Below are 21,635 nucleotides of genomic sequence, written 5' to 3'. Positions count from 1 at the left end.
CTTTGGACTTTTTCTGCCCATATTGGTAGGCTGTATGTTTACCTGTACTGGCATTGGTTTTGCTTGTGGTCCTCTACTACCTTTTGGCTTCTGGCTGATATTTTGTGAAGGTCTAGAGTAGAAGAATGTCCCTTACGTTAGGGTCTCATTGGATTTCTTGATCATTATTTTGTTTGGTGCAAAGTTCAAATTTTTTTTTTTTTTGGTATGGTATGTGTATGGGGAATTGGACAGCCTGTCTCCATTTAGGCAGTCATCCTACTTATAAGCCTTGGGATTGTTTCTTAAGGGCCATGATAGCTAATTTTAGAAGTTTGTAACTAGTAAGTTAGACATTTGTTAATAAATTCTTTGACCATGGCAACCTATAAAATAAGGAAAAGTGCAAAAAGAGCAGAGGATTGTTAGACAGCCGATAAACATTAGCCTAGTATGGAAAAGTATGAAATCTTTGTCCAGTGACCAACAAGTAGACATAATACTAGAAAAACTGAATCTCATCAGTCTTGACTTTTTTTTTTTTTTTTTAAACTTTTTCCTAACAGAAAGGCAAAAGATAAATGGTAAGGGATGGTGAGGACCTGGAGGGAAGGATGTTAGTTAATGGTAGGATAGCTTATGTCTCCTCCTGAAGAGAGAGGCAAATAAATGACTTGAAGTTGGATTTTCTGTGAATTTTCCTGTAATTATAGGCAACTTGGTTTTCTTATATTGCAGAGATCATCATAATTTTTTTTTTTAGGGGGTAGAAATCACCATAAAATTGTAGTGAGTGCACCAACATCTGTTTTAGAGGATGAGGAGGGATAGGAATTCTCTTATGAATACATGTGACTCTGAATTAAATATGTTGATAGATTGGTAGGTTTTGCTTTTTGGTGATTCTAATGCAAAGATGGGCATTGGGGGAAGGCAATGAAAATATGTGAAACAAATAGTTAGGAATAATAAATGAGAGAAATTGAAGACATAGATAATATTGAAGCTTAATGCTTATACATAATGAGTGCTCTTTTGGAGAAGAGTCATATAATTTTTGTTTTATGATTTACTTTAAAACCAAACTAAGTTAATTTCATCTGTATCTTTCCATGTCCAGTTGGAATTTGGATACTAAGTAACTTTGAAAATAAAATTTTCTGGCATTAAAATGTCATGAAAATCTTGTGTTAAAATAATCAAATATGGCCATATAAAGTTATGTTAACTTTTAAAGTATATGATGGGTGGATATATATTTTTTACTTTAAACTGCAAGAAAATAAGATTGTGAATGTCTTCCAAAGAATTTGTTAATTTTAATATTAACTTTTAGTTTGCTACCAACTCACTGTGAAATAGTTTTGTTCCTCCTTTTATTACAGTGATTTGTTCATTAGCTATTAAATTATTTCAATAACTCCAAATCTATTTCATCAGTGAGGGTTAGGCTACTGAGACAGCATAGAATTTTTATATTTTTGTTGTTGCTTTGATTTGGGGGGGAGGAAGCTAAAACTTATTATTTTCCTATTCCTTTCCCTACAATAACCTCAGTACTTTGGGGTTCCTTGAATTAAACATTCAAATCTTTTCTGAGACTCTAAAAATTGTCATTTTGAATATTTCCAAGGAATTTTTAAACTGAGTTTATACAAGTTTTTAATTTACATTTCAAAATGAAGGTTTTGGGGTGGTGGGTAGAGCATGAAATTGGAAAAACTCATTGTGAGAAGTTAGGTAAAAAAATCAGAAAATTAAAAGCAACAATTTCTGAATTTTTTTTTGACAGTGAGAATCTTTAGGCATGATTTAGAATAACAGTTATTAGCTAATAATGAAAATAATTTTTAATATGAAAAAATTAGCTACCAAATTTTTATAAGCAATTTTACTTTTGTACATTTAAATAAAATTTTGTAACAAGAGGCATTAAATAGCACTTTTATGCTTACAGTTCATGTTATCCTCAGCAAAAATATAAATTACAGGAAATAAGATGGTTTTTTCATTTTTAGGGGATTAAAATGTATAATAGTGGTATTGGAAATTTCTACCTTCAACAAGGTAGATGATAATGATGAAAAGACTACTTTCTATCAACAACTCCACTTTGTTGTTCTTCAAACTCAATTTGTTTGAAATGGGAACTTTTTTTCTTTCCTCCCAAGTCCATCCCTCTTCTTTACTTCTCTGTAACTATCAAGGACACTAGTCACCAGTAGATGTAAGCTAAGTTTCATCCTTGACTTCTTAATCTTACCTCATATATCCAGTTTGCCAAATCTTGTCATTTCTCTGTTACAGCATCTTCCATATATTACGTCTTCCCTTCTCAGAGCCACCACCAGACTAGCTCCACAATAAACCTTTAAAGTAGGTACTACAGGTGATTTTTCCTTTTTTGCATATGATAAATTTGAGGTCAAGAGATTTCAGTTTATCCTTGGAGTCACAACTATTAAATATTAGAGGCAGGATTTAATCCTGTGATTCCTGGACCTAATCTAGCATTCCAAATCATCCTGTTTCTCATTAGCTCTTTTTGGCATAGTAGAGGAGGCCCTGAAGTATAGGGAGAGTCATGTGATTAACTTCATGTAAATATGGAAATTTGAGTTAATAATTTGCAGTTTATAATACTGATGTTCCTTTTATGCTCCAACATTTGGCAGCTCCGATAATAACTAAAGACTATGATAAGGGACCAAATACAGTATTATATTAGATGAAGAGCAATATTTATATTTTTAAACTGGGTTGGTAATTTCATCTATGTGAAGAGCTCCCTCCCTGTGTAGAATCTGTCTTGTGCTTTTGTCATTTAGAGTTGCCTGAGGCAGGATTTGAACTGAAACCTTGCTGACTTAAGGATCTGCTTTGTCTATTTCTTCCTACTGCCTCTTAGCAAAAGCTAACAAGCAACACCTGTGTCAGTAAAGGCTGCTTTGCAAAGCCTTCAGATGTTCACAGCTGTGTAGATGCTTGGAGAATGCCCCTTACAGTGCACTTAGACATGGTCCTTAATATTCAGTATTATTAAAAATTGTTCAAGGAACTTAAAAATTTAGATATCTACATGGAGGGATCACAAGATGACAAGATCTAAACATATCTATGCCTGCCAGTTTGTTTCTCTTCTAGTTAATTATGCAAATATATGTGTTGCTGCTTTTAAGAGCTTATGGCATATGAGCCCTTTGATCTCAGAGGCAAGATGAATGAGGTGGGAGACTCATAGGGTGTGAAAAGAGCTCCTGTTTATTATGTCTTATAGCCTTGTTGATAAACATTTTTGCAAGCATGATCAGCACATGAACAGTAGGGCAATCCCCATTCACCATTCAGAGAAGCAGCTTGTGGGCATTGCCTATGCATGGTATCTACCAATAGGAGGAGGGCCAATCCTGCAATTCAGCAGTTCACTCACAGGCGAGAGGCCCTGTTCAGGCATCCCTGTTCACGTAGCCACTGACTGTGACCCTCAGCTTACACTCATTCCCACGATGATAAATCAATGCTCCTTGCTCAACAAGGGCATTTCTGCAACATGGCAGAAAATTTATTGTGGCCTTGTTACTCCCTCTCAGCAGAATCCCATATTCTTGTAATTTCCCCCTTTTTATCTTTTTAGATTCTTGAGCAGCAACCTCTGAAAGGGATAGTGGAGAAAGATCTATAAAAGCATCTTAATATTACAGGGCAACAACAAAGCAGTAACAACATAACAGGGCAATCCATGATTCTAATTTTAACGACCATGAAAAGGTATTATCAAACCAATGTATGATTTTTCTCCAGCAGTTTATCTGAATCTGAAATTGTAATTGAGCCTGGATTTTCAATAACTCTACTTCTGCTCCTATTTCCAATGATACTTCTCTTTTTTCTAGTGGGATTAAGGTCTGTTTTGATAGGAAGCATTGATGCATGAGCTTTAGTGATCACAAATACAGTCTAATTTTCAATTTCAGTATAGTTCCAACAAGTAGCATTGCAAAAATCTAATATTTCTTTGCTAACAGTTACAGAGTCTCCCAACATAAATGCATATTTCCCTCCCAGACAAGCTTTAGTATAGAACTGGTATTCAAGTCTTGTGCCATTTGTCCAAAAACCATGTCCCAAGATGTTTTTCTATGTGCTAAACTGCCGGCCCAATTCTTGAGTGACAAAAATGTGTCCCATGGAGGCTTGTGCTTTCTAAGGGGCCAACCTGATGATACATTATGTAGATACACCGATGCAACCCTGCTGCTTGTACCAGGGTATTGCTATGACAAGTCGTCCCCTACATGCCCAGCATGTGTCACATGATACCCCACCCCTCATGAGACAAGGTCATGGAGGATCCAGCCCACCTTTTGGCACTCTGTTGCCAGTCTTGATTGTATATAACACAGATCCATATATATACAGAAAACATCTATTTAGTGGTCTTTGGGGCACATCTCCTCCTGTTGGATGGTCACCTCTTCTTCCTTCTTTTCCTCTTCAGTTCTATGCACAATTTTGAGATGTCTGGTGGAGAGCCACTGTTGATGGTTTTCTCCTGGCCTTAGAACTCCCTCTCAGCAGAATCCCATATTCTTGCATACAAAGTTCATGTTAAACATCAATTTTGAAGATTAAGTCAAGTTTTTTCAGATCCTTCTGGACATTGTTGAGTACATACCTACCTTTTGGTTTCTAATCCCTTCTCATGTATGATGACAATTGAAACTGTTTCAGTTTCTGTTTGGAAGAAAAAACTTCCTCTCTGTTTGGAGGAAGAAATACTCATCAGATTTATATTAGATAAAGTATATCTCTACTTTTTAGTAGGTTTTTAACCTTTAATAGAGGAGCATTGGTTGAGGACACTGATTTTTTAAAAAATCAGTGAGTAGTGCTATCAGTAAATCTCTACTTTTTAGTAGGTTTTTAATCTTTGATAGAGTAGCATTGGTTGAGAATTTTTTTAAATCAGTGAACGGTGTTTTCTTTTAACTGTGGTGCAATAACCTAGTAAACCTATATTATTGACTTAGTGAAATAATACTTGTAATTGAGAGTTATGAGCCAGAACTCTGAACTTGAAACAAAGGATTCTTAGGAGGTACTAAGTCAGTGGAATTGATAGAGACAATAGTTATCTAATTTAGCATGGTTCAGTATGATTGATTTAATCCTACTAGGAGATGTTGTGGGCCAGTACTTGAAACAAGGTACTAAGTGGAATTACTAAATGGAATTGAGATTAAATCTAGTTTAGCATTGATTTAATCCTACAACAAATAATGGTTTTCTAGTGATACAATGATTGGTTTGTACTCAGTGTACAGCATATAAGCAAGAAGCTCTCAGGGCCACAAAGGACAAGTTTACTAGAAGCTCTCTAGTTTACTAGAAGTTTACTAGAAGCTGAGACAGTTTTATTCCATCATCCACTTTTGTAGTGGCTGGAGGCTGAAGGCTGGAGAACAAACCCTTGGACTCAAACACATTTATCCTATCTCACACCACTTTGGTGGCAGGCTCTCCTCCTTCACTTCTCCACTGAAACCAAGTCTCCCGAAGGCTCTCCAGAAAGCTGCCCAGCCCCAGGAACGAGATAGTAAAGGATCTGGACTCTTACAAAGTTAACCAGGCCCCAGCAAAGGAGACAAGACTTTGAAAGAAATAATAAAGGATTTGGACTTTAACCCCTTGGCTACTCATGTGGTGATTACAAACTGAAAGGAAGGCTGCCTCCAGAGACCCCAAGAAAACCTCAACAGAGAACATTACATTTTAAAGAGGATATTACAATTGAGTATTCTTAATATCTAGAGTTTTGACTAGGTTTATGCTATAGTTGATTTTTCCCTTCATTTCCAAATTATATTAATAGCACATAAAAAAAGAAATTGAATCTCTCAACAGATAAGAAATAAATTGTATGAGGTCAGACCATTGATTTATTTAAAAGATAAAACTGAGTACCAAATTGGAAGACAATAAGGTTGAGATAATTGAGATAACTCTTGTCTTGAAGGAGTTCTAATGGCAGTCAGAGAGTTGTGGGAATCCCCTTGTGATGGGCGCACTGGCAGGCAGCTGTGCTCTAGTCCAAACTTCTGCAAGGATCAGGAGTTCAGAAATATCCTTTAATAGGAAAATCCGAGGTTCAGGTTTCAGATTGAAAAGAAAGCCAATGTCCCCAGGCCCAGATCTCCAACTGAATGGAAATCACTTCTAAGGCTTCCTGAATGAGGATCCAGCTAACAATGCAGGGGTTGGAAAGGTGGGGGGTGTGTGTGTGTGATTTGCCTTAGAAAAAGCCCAGTCATATGATGCCACTTAACTTGTCTGGGGAGATATGCTTCCCAGGAGGGCCTGAGATTCAAATCTCCCTTCTTTACAGATCAAAGGGTACACAATTTCAGAGTGTTAATTTTACAGATCAGAAGGGAACAGTTTTTTAGAGTTTACTCACATCAGTCTCATTTATTTAAATATGTTATTGATGCCCTCCTCCCCCCAGTAGCAAATTTATAAAGGAACAGGTTCTAACACAAGTTCTTGCTATTTCTTAAGGAACTGTGAAAAAAGTCAAGGGGTATAAAATGAGTGCCTGTGGCTCTTAGGTCTTTATAAACTGGCTTATTCTTCTAACAATTGAATCAATTTTGTCACTCATCTTTGTTGAGGTGTGAGAAATGAGGGTGAGAGATTCCCAGGTTGCTGCTGGAATGCAGGTTTGTGGCAAAAAATGGGTTATTACACTGAGAAACAACTTCCCAGAGGGCTAGTTCCAAAGGAATTTAGTAAAGCTAGGTTTTTAGCAAAGATGGGTTTACACTGAGAAGTAACTTGCTCAGTGGGCCAAATCCGGAAAGCAATTAGCAAAAGTTTGGGGTTCAGCCTTTGATAATATTGGGGTTTTTTGGCCCACAATATCCAGTTAGGGGGGGAGAGTAGGGAGCAATCTCCAGATGAATTTGAGGGACTAATTTTCAATTCCATAAAGGGTAGTGATTATGCCCCAGGCCAAGATCTCTAATTGAATTGTAGGTGGAGATGATGGGAGTTTCCTCTAGGAACAGGAAGTGGGGCCCCTTTTAAAGGCTAGGATTGAGATTTTAGGGTTTCTCTAACCCAGGTCCATCCCCCCCCCAAAAAAAAAATCAGGGGGATACAGTTTACATCAATATCTCATCTGAAATCTCTATTCCTCTGATTGGTTCCTCTCATTAGACATCAAGGGATCTCTGTTTAAGGAGAGGATTCAGCATAGTCTTCTCCCCATTTACAAACTGCTTTTGAGAATCTTTGGACTTTTCCATCAGGTCCCTGAGTAGCCAGTTCTCCCTTGGCTCTTTTGCCTTTTCCCTTTTTAGCTTCCTTTTTCATGTTATCTTCTCCCATTAGATTGTAAATTTGAGGGCAGGACCTGTCTTTTTTTTTTTTTTTTTTTTTAAATTCCCATATAAATATATATGTTTTATATTCCCATATAAATATATAATACATAGTATATAAAATGTTTATTGACTGAATTTCTAGAATGTTTTATTTGCTTATTTTCAGATCTAAGTGCAAAAATGTTTTACAAAACCCAGCTTAAAAGATTTGAGATTATGTTCTTTCCATTTAATATATTATTGAATTTTTACTTTTATATACTTTTTCACCATATTCTGTCAGCACCTTAGGGTTTACTAATCTTGGTCAGCTCCCTAGAAATTTAACTCTTTCTTAGATCAAATCCTTACCTAAGGCAATCAAGCCTTATGACTTTCTTGGGTCTTTGGGGCAGAATGGATGGAGCACTAGGCTTAGATCCTAAGTTCTTTACCTTTATTGTGTCATGATCTTTTTTGTCAGTCTGGTGAAGCCTGAGGATCTTTTCTTAGAATGTTTGTTGCCTCTATTCATAATGGAAGGAAATGATAAATTTCATTTAGAGGTTAGTGAAAATAAAGACGTAATTTTTTTTCTCATTCAAGTTCGTGGACCTCCCCTGAAACTTATCATTGGATCCCTTGTGGGTTCTGTGGACCCTAATTAAGAATTCCTAACATAGTAAGAATTGGATCTAACTTTTACCCTTGACATTTATTTTATCAGTGTGATCTGAGACAAATCACTCAACACTCAAGAACCAGGTGTACTGATTGTGTCAAATGATGCAAAGATTTAAAATTTAAAAATTTTTTTTACTATACTATCTAATGACTTTTATCTTTCTAAATTTGTAAATGCAAATATTCATAAGCAGATAATATAATTTTACATTGAAATGAAAGTTTTCATTCTATTATCTTTACTAGGTGCAAATGTACCAATGATATAGCTTGATGAATGCCTTTCAGTTATTCTTAAATTCCAGTCTTTTTTGTCCTCTCACAGCCTTAGCTTCCTGATCCATCAAATGGAGATATTAATAATTATAGTACTTGCCTCTTGAGTTTGTTTTAATGACCAAATGAAAATTATGAAAAATGCTTTGCAGATCTTAAAAGCCTATGTAAACTGGTGTTTTCACCTCGATTCTTTGAATTCAGAGACCTATATTAATTGATCCTTTATTCATCTTTCCTCTGCTCTGCTTGCTGTCATTCTAACCTGCTTGTCCTCTTCCTTGTCCTCTTCTTATACTTGTTTGCCATTCGAAACCCCTAATGGATTTGCTATGGCTTGACAAGTGAAAATGAAATCTGTAAATAATTGTTATGAGAGATGTATAAGAAGGAAGTAGGTTATACCTAAGTTTTCTAACCCAATATTCAACTGTGATTCTCTAGATCTAAAACAGCCCACTATATTTCTATGCTAGAAGAACAAGCTGTGACATGTAAGTGTATTATGGCTCCCAAAGAGAATGGTATATCTTCTCTTAGAATGCTTGGAGCAGCTGTTTGGGATTTAATTCATGTGTACTCTTTGGTTCCGCCTTACTTAATCATTCTGTCATCCCACTTTTACTGTTGTCCAATTTGTGGTAACTTGTATTTTAGAGATATGTCCCCTTTCTTCCCAATCATTGACTATATTCCTGTAATCAAAACTTACTCTCTGTAGGGAAAAAAGTGTTTAATAACAGATTACTTCCTCTTTCTGGACTTTAATTTCCTCTAGAGGATCTTAATTGTTATTTATTACATATATGAACTAGGATAGATTACTGAATTTTTCTGACTTTTTTTCTTCTGTGTGAGTTGATAAACTCAAAATCACAATTTTTAAAGTATATAGGTGAACCATTTTATTTTGTTAAGAAAAAGATGAATAACTATGTATACGGGGGTTTCCCAAAAGTCAGTGCACTTTTAAGCAAGTAAAGCTTGCTTTTGGGACTTTGGGGTGTGTGTGTGTGTGTGTGTGTGTGTTGTGTGTGTGTGTGTATACATACAAACATACAAGATACAAACATTACAAACATACAACACACAAACATACAAACAACGGATCTACTTTTTCAAAGTTTTGTTTTTGGTTCCTGATGTTTCTTGATTCATTTTTAAATCAGATTTTATTACTAGAGGATGTTTCTCCTTTGCTTTCTCAACTTGCATATTAGTAGCATTGAATTTTTTCTTTCAGATTTTTTGATTTCTCAATTAAGGACCCAGTTACTATGGAATTTTCTGATACTTTTATTTCAGTAAATTGACATAGGTATAGCAAAGTGGTTTGAGTTAATCTTTTCCATTATCCATTGAAACACTTCAATGTTTGCTAAAATATAGTAATTCAGGATTTTCTAATATGACCTGAACTTCTGGAGCTAAGTAATAAGATCTGGGCTAAGTAATATGGACTTTTTCAAGGACAAAGATTTGAGGACAATGGTGAACTGTCATTGAGACATAAAGACTATGAAAAGTTTTATATAACAAATGAAAGGTAAAGATTTAAAGATTCTATGAAATCAGTATTAGTTCTCTGATAGTATATTTTTAATAGGCTTAATAATCATTCTCAAAGTCTAGTTAAGATCCAATAAAGATTTTACTTTAGTTTGAAATAGGGCTTTTGGAAAGATAGATAAATTCCTGATTATTTGTTTTCTCAGCTTCCTTTCCCTTTTAATTTTATTGAAGATACAGATATGGGAACCCAATTTGATCTAGATATGTTAGGAACTTCCCCCTTACTTCCCTTTTCCACACATTCCTGCTTCCCTCCTCTCCCTAATACTCTAGATTTTAGTATTTTGGACAACAGAGACCCGTAGAGCAGAAAATAAAGGTTGGAAGTTAGTGTTGAATGATCTAATTCACAGATTTTTTTTCAGGACTTGAATGGGATATAGAGAAAGAAAGAGGATGGAAGGGTGATGGTATAATGTGACAGATAACTCTTTTAATCTTCATCATGCAGTTTCTGGCACTACATTCCACTATTAAAATACAATGGGATTCATTCATTCAACAGGCGTTTTATTTAGTGCCTACCTTGTGCCAGGCATTAGGAATATAAAAATGAGGCCATTTCTGCCTTCAAAGAGTTTTTATTTTTAAGTATCATTTGAATCTATTAGGATTCTTCACTAACTAAAGGTTTTAGTATTTCATTGCATTAGAAAATTAATACAATAAGTTAATAACTTATTTTGGTTGAGTTCATTAGGGCTCACTTTTACATCAAATGTTTGTGTCATTCAGTACACAATTTCTTTTAAAAAATGAATGAATTGATGAATGAATGTTTCAGTTACTTGTTTTCATCAATCGACATTTTGTTACCACCTTTTCAATTGAGCGTTTCCATTTTTAAAATGTAAAGCTGATAAAGGTTTTGGTGCCACATACCTATTCAATATTATGTATGTTTATAGCCACAAAACTACTTGTTTTGAATGTAGGAAATCACTGCAATTTTAAAAGAAGAATGGCAAAGAATATGAAGAACAAAACTGTATTTTATATTTTAATATTTAATAATTGTCTTCATCTAAAGACAGTGTTGGATTTGTTAGGAGGAAAACCTGACCCCATCTTGGGTGTTTGCAGGCAGTGTGAGTCTGGGCAAAACATATAGCCTCTTTACTCATCTATAATCTCTTTCTTTCCTCCTCTTTAATAATATAAGCCATTTGGGCTTGATGACCTCTGCTAAAGTTTCCTTCAGCTCCAGAACTGTATTCTATGATTTTAAAATCCTGTGATCTGGGTGATGTAATTTATTCTCAAAATATCTAATACAAAAGGAATTTTTTAGATAATTGAAATATTAGGATTAAACTAATACATTTTTAGAGGAATATACAGTAATTGCAACATAAAATAGAATTAATTTCTAGTTAACCAAAATCCAAATTGCCTCATATGTTTGTGCTTTTAAAGTTAACAACTGAAATTTTAAAAATTCAATATTTTGATTTTTAAGAAGTCTTAGGTTATATATATGTAACATACATATATATAACATATAGATATAAAGTGTTCCAAATCTTATTCTATGTGTATACATATGTGTATATGTGTGTATATATACACACATATATGTATATATATATATTATATGTGGTTTTTTTTATTATTACAGGGTCTCTGAAGAATAAATTTTGAGATACTTAAAACACTTAAATGTGATTTTTTTTCTCATCATATATTTTTATTTATTTTATATTGTATTTTTTCTCCTACTTACATGTGAAAACAAATATTTAGCATTATTTTTCAAAAAATTCGAGTTTTAAATCCTCCCTCTTTCCTCTTTTCCCCCTCTTATTTCTGGAAGTGGCAAGTAATTTGATTTAGTCATATAAAGCATTTTAGTCATGTTATAAAAGAAAACATGGATTTAAAACTTTCCAAGCAAAAAAAAAAAAAAAAAATTTAGGAGTATGCTTCAGTTTATCTGTATTTGGATTATATCAATTCTTTCTTTGGTGGTAGATAGCATGTTTCATTTTAAGTCCTTCAGAATTGTCCTGGAGGGGCAGCTAGTTATCACAGTGGATAGAGCACCTGAAGTCAGGACAACCTGAGTTCAGATATAATCTCAGACATTTAACACTTCCTAGTTGTGTGACCCTGGGCAAGTCACTTAATCCCAATTGCTTCAGCAAAAAACAAACAAAAAACCCCCAAAAACCAGAATTGTTTTGGATCATCATTGTATTGCTGAAAATAGGAAAGTCATTCACAGCTGAATGTCATACAATATTGTTATTGTGTACAATGTTCTCTCTGATTTTGCTCATTGCATTTCATGTAAGTTTGTTTAGGTTTTTCTGAAACCTGCTTGTTATTTCTTATCTATAAATTTTCTCTGGGCAGGAAGCCATTTAACATTACTCTTTGGGGTAGAAGCTTTTTTTTTTTTTTTTTTTTTTTTGAACCCCCCAGTCTTCCTTGTTCCCATAGTAAGTTTCTATGATCAGATTTCTTCTTTGTGAGTTTACTTTTTTTTTTTTTTTTTTAAATGAGAAATGTTAATCTAAGTATCTCTCTTTAATTGTGGGGTGGAAGGATGATGTCTCTAGCCATCTTCAGCTCCCCTATCTGGCTTGGAACCCCAAACCAAAAGCTTCATCCTCCTGCAAGTGACTGCAGCCAGCAGTGCCCTTCCCCTCTGCCTCTGCACTTAGCCGGGTGTGCTGTTTTCTTTTCTCCCAGGGCTGCATCTCTGTAGCACAGCTGGGCCTGGAATTCCTAATCAACTGAAGTTCTCTCAGGCTTCTCAGGCTCAGACCTGTTCAATTCCACATGGTCCAGGAGGTGAAAGTTTCTGTGGTTCCTTCTGAGGTTCCAGCAAAGCCCAACTGGCTCCAGGGTTCCAGCCAACTTGTTTTCTGCAGAGAGCTAGCCTGAGGTATTTGCACTTCACTCTGGTTAATCTTCTGCCTGGGGTCTTTCTTTAGATCAGGAGCACCCCTGTTCTCTTCCAAGTATTCTTGATTTTTCCTCACTCTGTGTTTGCCCTGAAGTGTAAATTTGTTCTGTTTGTGGGGGAAATTGGGAGAGCTTGAAATGTACTGACCTATTTTGCCATCTTCCCAGAATCCTTCTTCACTTTGATTACTTTGTCTGAAAACTACGGATTCATATCTTTGACCATTTAATCAGTTGAGGAATAGCTCTTTAAATGTGACTTTCTAACATATTGTTTACCATAACAGAATTTTTCTAAAGATTCAGTCCTTGGCCTTCTGCTCTTCTGTTTTCTGTGGTGGAGGGCCTATTTTGTAGCTTTAATGTGTTAAATGTAGGATATCATTCCTGTCTTTTCATCCAAGCTGTCTTCCTTAACTTTTTGACTGGCAAACACACCATTACCTCAGAGTCAGTAGTCTTATAATATATTTTCACATTCTCCTCCAAGTCATGTCTCATTTTCTATATTTTTGTCAGTGGTATTATCATTTTCAGACATTTAAGTTTGAAACTTGAAGTCTTTGCCCTTTTTGACTGCTCAGGCACCAAGTCCTATTTAGTCTTCTTTTGAAATGACTCTTGCATTCTTATTTTTCAATTTCCAAATATATGTAATTTCTAATTTTCCAATTCTGGATTTGGTAGGACAAATTGCCATCTTTTCCCTAGACTGTTGCAACATTCTGGTCATTCTCTTTTTATTTTCTCCCTTCCATTCTACTGTAAAGTTTCATTTAGCTATTAATTGAAAACTTCCGGTGGTAAGAAATTAAATAGCTCATTAGGCATTCACTTTTTGGTTCTAGACCAATTATCAATGTGAGAGTACTCTCTTAGAAACAACTGTTTATCTGTAGTCAAGACCACTGTATTTATTACAGCAAATATACAAACCAATAACAAAGTAGAAGGAACACTGATGATGCATTATCTGCAGCTTCTATCTGAATTATGAAAAATTCATTGATGTGGGAAAAATAAGAAATAGAAGAAAGGAAAAGATATTGATTTTGATTATTATAATTTTTCCATAAAAGTTCTCAGAAATTATCTTAAACAGTAAAAGTATCTTTAGATTCTCCTGTTCTGACTGTACCAAGTTCTTGAGCATAACAGGGGCTTCTCAGCGAGATTCATAATAACTGAAAAACAATATTTGACAATTTATTTAACAAAGAAAACCAAAAGAGTAATGTTGTTAGAAAGGTAATCCATTGTATTAATACATGAATTCTGTTTATATGCTTGAGACAGATGAGTCCTGAATTGAACAGGAGGTTCATTTGCATTTAGGTTGTATTGCATTTAGGAAATTGCAGTCCCTATAATTTTCCCAGCTATATTCTCTATAAAGAATTGAAATTGTTAATGACCAAATGTCATAGAGAACTACATGATAGGCCTGAGTAGTAAGCTATAGCATTTTGTACTAAAAGTTTTTGGAACTGGAATGACATTGAAGAAGGATTCTCATAGTTTGAGGAAACTTGGTCACACATTGGTGCTAAATTATCAAGGTAGTTTAGAACATGAGTCATTGCAGAGAATAGACTTAGGTATTTAAATCCTCAAGGAGGAAGCATTTTCAAAGAGAAGAAAAGCTTGGCTGCCAAGTCCTACATTCCAAGGGAAGAGGCCAAAGGAAAGAATATTTTTCTTTTTTGAGCTTCACTTTCAACTCTCTCTTGACAGATACAAGTATTATGGGAGTTTTCCAGCACCTTTTCTATTCCTCCATGATTTAGTTCAATAATAACATATATAACTACTGTTATCTGATTTGTTACAAGGTTATTAATTTGTCTGATTAGGAGGATAAGGTCATGATAAATAATAGAAAGGGCTGAAAATAGGTATGATTTATCTCACTTTTCTGGTCTATGATAAGGTTCATTTGTTTTTTCTTCATTTGGTTTTGTCATTTCCTCTTCTTGGACCAGACATTTCTTCCCATATTTTTTTGAAGCTAATTAATAATTATGATCTAATTATTTTAGAGAACTGGAAATAGCTTTGACAAATCTTTATTTTTTTAGTTCCATTTAAAGTGCCTAAACGATTAATAATAATGCTCATGTTTTAAAATTTGTGTCATATAACAATAAACAAGTCTTGTATTATTTTAATCAATTGAATTATTACTATTTTTTCTCTCCTTTTAACATTAAAGTTGACATAATAAGGGGTGGGGTGGGAGGATAGAAAAGGAGGATAAAAAAATGCAAAAAACTATGTATAACCAAGTACATAGTATACAGGATAGATGGAGGATAATCAAAAGAAGAAAGATAGGGTATTAAAAATTAGAATAAGTTTCCAGTTAATGGGATTTTATTCAAGACCATCAGGAGACCAGTATCATTAGTTTGCAGGATCCTTGGGATATGGTTCGAGGTACACTTTATTTAAATGTAAGAAGAGTGGAAAAGTAGGAGAGGACCAGGTGATGAAAAGCGGCTTTGAATACCAAAATGTATTTTTCTTTGATCCCTTTGATCACTGGAGTTTACTGAATAGGGGGATGACATGGTCAGACATGTAATTTAGAAAGATCACTTTCATAGATGAATGCAAAATTAATTGGAGTCTGATATCTTGAATTGATCCCCGAATGCTCCATTTTAGTATTCAAAGCCCTCTGAAAATATACTATCCTTCTGAAAATTGGAAATGTTTTCTAATCTCGTCTTAATATCTTCCTTCTTTTGATTATCCTTAATCTATCCTGTATATAGCTTGTACATAGTTTTTGCATGTTCTTTCTCCTTCTCTTTCCATTCTCTCATCCCACCCCTTATTGTGATCTCCTTGTCTTTTGCTTTTCTTTGTATCCTTAAAATTTAGCACAGTGTCTGGCCATAGCAATGTACTTAAGAAATACTTATTTGATTGCCTACTTTCCAGAAATATTGCACATTATTCCCTTTTTTGGACATATATCTCCTCCAAACTAGCCTCTTTCCTCTTTATCTTTACATACTAACTTCTACTTTGATGCCTTTGCATAAGCTTTTACATTCCGTTCTCATCATCATCTCAGAATTCTAAATTTTAATTGACTCAGCTCATGGTTGCATGAATAATGAAAAGTAAAGTGATCAGAATTGTGTATAGTAACAGCAATATTATTTGAAGAATAATTGTAAACAACCAACTTACTCTGATAAATACTCAAATCAACTATACAGTACTATGAAGAAAGAGCTACCCACTTCCAGAGAATTTTTCATGTCATGTGAATCATATCCAAAAATAGAGATCATATGTTTTGAAAATGGTAATTCTTAAAATTTGAAAAGCTAGAATTCTTCTCTTATTTTTTCCTTAAGTTACATATAAAATTTTTTACATTTTTTTTTTTTTTTAATTTTGAGGTCCAGATTTTTCCTTTTTTCTTTCTCCTCCCTACCTAGAAAAGGAAAGCAATTAGCAGTGTTGCAAAAGAAAACAGAACAAGAAAAGAAAATACCAAGAAAAATAAAGGAAGTTTAAAAAAAAGTATGCTATGATCTACATTCAAATTCCATCAATTCTTTCTCTGGAGGTGGATAATATTTTTCATTTTCAATCCTTCAGAATTGTCTTGCATCATTGTTTTGCTAAGAAGAGCTAAGTCATTCACATTTGATCATCTTATAATGTTGTTAGTCTCTACATTCTTCTGGCGGTGCTTATTTTAGTTTGCAATACGTATAAGTTTAGGGTTTTTGTGTGTGTGTGTGTGTGTGTGTGTGTTTTGAAAACATTCTGTTCCTTATTTCTTAAAGCATAAAGTATTCTGTCACAATCATAAGTCATTCTCCAATTAATAGGCATCCTCACAATTTCCAATTCTTTGCTGCCACAAAAAGAGGTGCTATAAATATTTTTGTACATTTAGCTATTTTTTTCTTTTGTAATTTCCCAATATTTTTGGGATATAGATCTAGTAGTATCATTGCTGGGTTTTAAAGCATTTGGGTATAGTTCTACACCCAAATTATTCTACAGAATGATTTAAAATAGTTCACTATCCTACCACAGTACACTAGTGTCTCAATTTTGTTACATCCCCACTAATATTTATAGTTTCTCTTTTTCTGTTATGTTAGCTAATCTGCTATCTCATATTTGGTATCTCAGAGTTGTTTTAATTTATGTTTCTCTAATCAGAAATTGGAGCATTTGGGGGGGGGGAGTAGGGAGAAGACTTGTCTAGGGTCACACAGTTAATAAGGTTACATTTTTAACTCAGGTCCTCCAGATTCCAGATCTGGTATTTTTTCTTCTGTGCCATTTAGCTGCCCCAAGATTGTTCTTCTTCTGAAAATCACATGTTCATATCCTTTACCATTTATCAATTGGGTTATGACTTGTAAAATCTATTTGACTCAGTTTTCTATATATTTGAAAAATGAGAACTTTATTAGGAAAACTTAACTATAAAATTTCTTTCACAGTTTCTTGCTTTACTTCTAATCTTCACAGCATTGGTTTTGCTCTTACAAAAACAAAACTTTTTAAATTTAATGTAATCATAATTATCCATTTTACATCCCATAATGCTTTCTTTCTCATGTTTGGCCATAAATCCTTCCTTTGTTTATAGATCTGACAGGTAAATTTTCTGTTCTCTCCTAATTTGCTTTCTGTCTAAATCAGACCCATTTTAACTTTGTTTGGTGTGTGGTATAAAATATTGATCTATCCAATTTCTGTTTCTGCCAAATTGTTTTCCTAACTATTTTTGTCAAATATTGAGTTCTTGTCCCAAAATCTTGTTGGTCTTGGAATTTTGACTAGGTCCCCTGCTTTTCTGCAAACGGAAGCACTAGCCCTTCTTTCTGCTTTGCAAACTTTTGATTGCAAGAATTTTTGCTACCCTTTGCATTGGGACTATGACTCAGAACTGTATCTGGTTATTTAACAGAATCTTTAGCCCAGTGCCTGTATAGGGTCCCCTATAATCTCTTTCTGAAGACTTATCCAATCTCCTTAACATTTGTGGGCTGAGACAGACTGAAGTTGCTGGTACCACTCATGCAAGGTGCTGCCAAGATCTCTTGCTGGCATTGTCTCAGTGCTAACTTTCAGGGCAGACCTTTCTTAATTACTTCATTTATGGTCTTGAGCTGGAAAATTATTTCACCTGGACCTTTTATTAATTCTTCTATAATTTGATTTGAAGCATTACTTGGAAGTTATGAAGGGGAATTTGGGTGAGTTCAGGTGAAATTCCTGTCCCTTCTCTGCAGATTTTTCTTAGTCACAAAACAAACGTTCCTCCTTGCTAATAGTGTTTAGTAACATACCTTTCTAATTTTGTGAATATATTCTCCTTAGTACCAAATTTTCTTTATAAATGCTTTTTAAAAAAAGCTTTATTTCTGATTGGGTTGGCATTCCGAACAGTATTTAGTTTCTCTAAGCCAAACTTGTTATTATTCTATCTTAAGCTCTCAAAAGGAAAAAAAGAGTATAAACTCTTAAGAAAGGTAAAAAATGCCTTCCTTTTTCTTTTATATTATTCATCTCCTTTGGATAATGCAAAGCTTCTAAATTACCATATTTCTTCCACTTGATATCTTATCCTAGAACAATTTTGGATAATGTTAAGTAAAAAGTATCTTTTCATTGATTTCTTGGTACTGTTAAATTCTGAAATGTCCAATTAATTTTGTCCTACATGATACTACACATATTTTCCATCTTCCTCTCTCCTCTTCTTCCTTTCCTTTCCCTTCCCTCCGTTTCCTTCTCTTCCCCTTCCCTCCTCCTTTCTCCCCTCCCTCCCAATGGAGTCAGTGATTAATTCCCCCTTCCCATAATGATTACACATGTAGTTATTAATTTTGTTATGTTTTCTCCTCTTTTCTTTGTTTGATTAAGAATTCTCCCCTTTACCATAGTTGTGGATGGTATTTGATTTGGTTCTCTTCTGATTTACTTATGGATATTGTGTGTGTCTGTCTGTGTCTGTGTGTAAGATATTGGCCTAAATCTACTTTGGGCAATGCTTTTTAATTGTCCTAACAATTCTTGTCAAATAAGGATTTTTTTTTTTCTCCTGAGTAATTTCTTTTTATTTTCAAGCAAGAAAGAAAAAGTTCAATTAAAAAAAAAGTCACAAAATATATAATTGTCTCTCTTTGTGTAAAGTATATAAAAACTACATAGATATTGCTGTCATTGGAATATACTATAGATTACCAGGACAGAAAGAGGAAATAGATTAGGAGTTTGGGAAATAGATTATGATATTAATCATGATGGAGGATTTTAGTTATTCAGACATCTTGGAGTTTTCTTTCTACCAAAAAGCAGAAAAGTTAAAAATTTATTTCCTTGGTTTTATGATATTTTATCCTTCAAAAAATAAGGAAATAAGACAGTTACTATTTTATATCTGATTTGCTTTAATTAGGTGACAAAATATAAATAATGAGAATTTTAAGATGGAGAGAGATGATTTTTTTTTCTTAGAGTTTCTTATAAAATGAAAGAGTAAATCTACATGTTTTATATGCATACTATGTATTTTTTGTGGGGAGAGTTTAGGAGAGCATAATTCAAAGGTTTCAAAGAAATGATTGATATGATCCTGTGGCTTAAAATTCTGTAGTGGAGGTTGACCCAGGAGGGATGGGAAGTTCTCAAGAATTTTGAAGAAACAAAGAAAAACAGTTCTGAAGAGGAAGTTTCGGTGACATTGTCTAAACTCTAAACTCTAAAGAATCTGTATGGATGTTCAAGGAACTCAGCAACCAACTTAGATCTAAAGAAGACATTGAGAAGATGGAAGCAAGGGCAAGGTAACTGAGGATAATAATAGATCAGATTTATATAGTTCTTTATTTATGAACCAGTTTGTGTATGTTATGAAGAGAGAATTCATAATGGTTCTGAAGATTAGTGTCAGGAATGATAAAGTTCAGAATCAATTGAGGCTAATAAAAGCCCTAAGGATATCAAAGAAGTTTCTTTCTTATTTAAAAAAGTTATTTTGGGGAAAGTGAATAATGAAGAAAAAATAGGACTGAGGGTAGGTGGGAAAATGATACTGTTCAGTGGCATAAAGTCAGAAGAACTCAACTTTTACTTTGCTTCTGTTTTCTCTGCCAAGGAGAAAGATCTTTGGAATGGAAAGGACAGAACAAAAATGACCAGTAAGGACTTGATGCACAAGATAAGTAGGGTGATAGTAAGAGAACATCTAGCAGGTCTTGTTGAGTTCAAGTCATCAGGCCCAAAGGAACTACGATACCAGAGTACTGAAAGAATTGGCAGATGTGATTGTTCCACCATTCCACCACTGTCAGTGATCTCTGAAAGATAATGGAGTATGGAAAAGGTGCCACAGAAATGGAAAAGGGAATATGTTTTCACAGCCCTCAACAAAAGGAAGAGAATGGATTCTAGAAGCAGTAGGATGGTGAGTTTGACTTCTATTCCTGGCAAAATTCTTGAGGTTATTATTAAGTGGATGGTTAGTGAAGATCTAGAAGAGGAGGCAGTGGAACAAGTTGTGCCCTGTTAACCTCATTTTTTTTTTTTTTTTAACGTTTATTGGTGCTTTTTCTTTTCACATCTCAAGTCATCTGATATTCTACTCAGATTCCCTCTTCTAGCAAAACTAGCCTCTTAAATTGAGAAACATTCTACCCAAAACTAACCAAAAGTCACATTAAACCATCTCCATAGTCTTTTGAATCTTTTCAGCTATAGGCATTTAGGCATTTTTATCATTTATTATATTTTAAAAATATTGACCACTTTTCTACTCTATTGGTTGTTATTTCAACATTGATATTTGTTTATTGTTCTTTCCATTTACATTTTTATAGTAATTGTAAATAAACATTGTCTTCCTGCTTATATTTACATTAGTCTGTATTAGTTCATGCAGGTCTTTCCTTGTTAACTCTGAATTTGTTATCCTTGTTATTCTTACAGCTCAATATTCATATACCATTGTTCAGTCATTCCTTAGTTGATAGTCATTTATTCTCTATCTAACTTTCTTGCTTCCATAAAACCTGCTGATGTAAATACTTTGATTTATATAGAGCATTTGTTTTTGTCTTTATTGTCCTTTAGGTAGGTGTCCAGAAGTGGCATCTCTCAAGTCAAAAGATATGAAGAGTACAGTGACTTTTCTCACAGAATTAAAAAAAAATATTTTCCAAAAGTAGTTGACTAGTTCATATCATTGAGTTACTTGACTGGTAGAATAATTATTCATATTATTCTTATAAAATAAGATAGAAAAGTATTAGCTAGATCATAGTACCACTTTATTGATTCAGAGTTAATCTTAAGACTGGTGGACCTAAAGGATAGGAATTAATTGGTCATTGTTTGTTGAGAATCTAATCGCCAATATATTGCTCCCCAATTCTGGGGGCCTGGGCCCTGTAATATTTAACATTTTAATCAGTGATTTAGATAGCATCTTTGCTATGCTCAGTAGATCTAGCAAATGACCCAAAGCTTTATTCATTTATTTTATAAATTTATTTATTTATTCATTGAATGAATAAATAGGATTAGAAAAAGATCATGACAAGTGTATATAACACTGAGCCAAATATAACAAATGAGAAATTTAACAGCTGACTCAAGAATTAATTATGCAAGTACAAATTGTGGCTCAGTGGATAGAAGGCCCGGCAGAGTTAGGAAGATCAGTTCAAATTTGGTCTTAGATACTTACTAGCTATTTGACCTTGGGCAGGTGACTTAACCTTTGTTTGTTTGCCTCAGTTTCCTCTTTGTAAAATGATAATAATAATAGCACCTATTTCCCAGGGTTGTTGTGAGGATCAAATG

The 21,635-nt window shown here is 34.0% G+C and overlaps 1 protein-coding gene across 9 annotated transcripts in view; it reads left to right on the top strand.

The window, feature by feature from the left end:
- Positions 1-21,635, top strand: part of CDKL5 (cyclin dependent kinase like 5) — a 251,901-nt gene that overhangs the window by 35,903 nt on the left and 194,363 nt on the right. For 3 of the 9 annotated variants that reach the window (XM_074299885.1, XM_074299879.1, XM_074299883.1), the window contains exons 1-2: positions 19,429-19,618; positions 19,930-20,238. The exons of 4 other annotated variants lie outside the window; for them this stretch is intronic. The gene's annotated coding sequence lies outside the window, so the exon portion shown is untranslated. Of the gene's footprint in view, positions 1-7,559; positions 7,910-19,428; positions 19,619-19,656; positions 20,239-21,635 lie in introns of those variants that run through there. 2 more of the 9 variants (XM_074299884.1, XM_074299882.1) reach the window with 2 other exon arrangements.

The sequence above is a fragment of the Sminthopsis crassicaudata genome, chromosome 3 (genome assembly GCF_048593235.1).
Source record: "Sminthopsis crassicaudata isolate SCR6 chromosome 3, ASM4859323v1, whole genome shotgun sequence".
NCBI lineage: Eukaryota > Metazoa > Chordata > Mammalia > Dasyuromorphia > Dasyuridae > Sminthopsis > Sminthopsis crassicaudata.
This window is presented reverse-complemented; position numbering and strand designations above follow the sequence as displayed.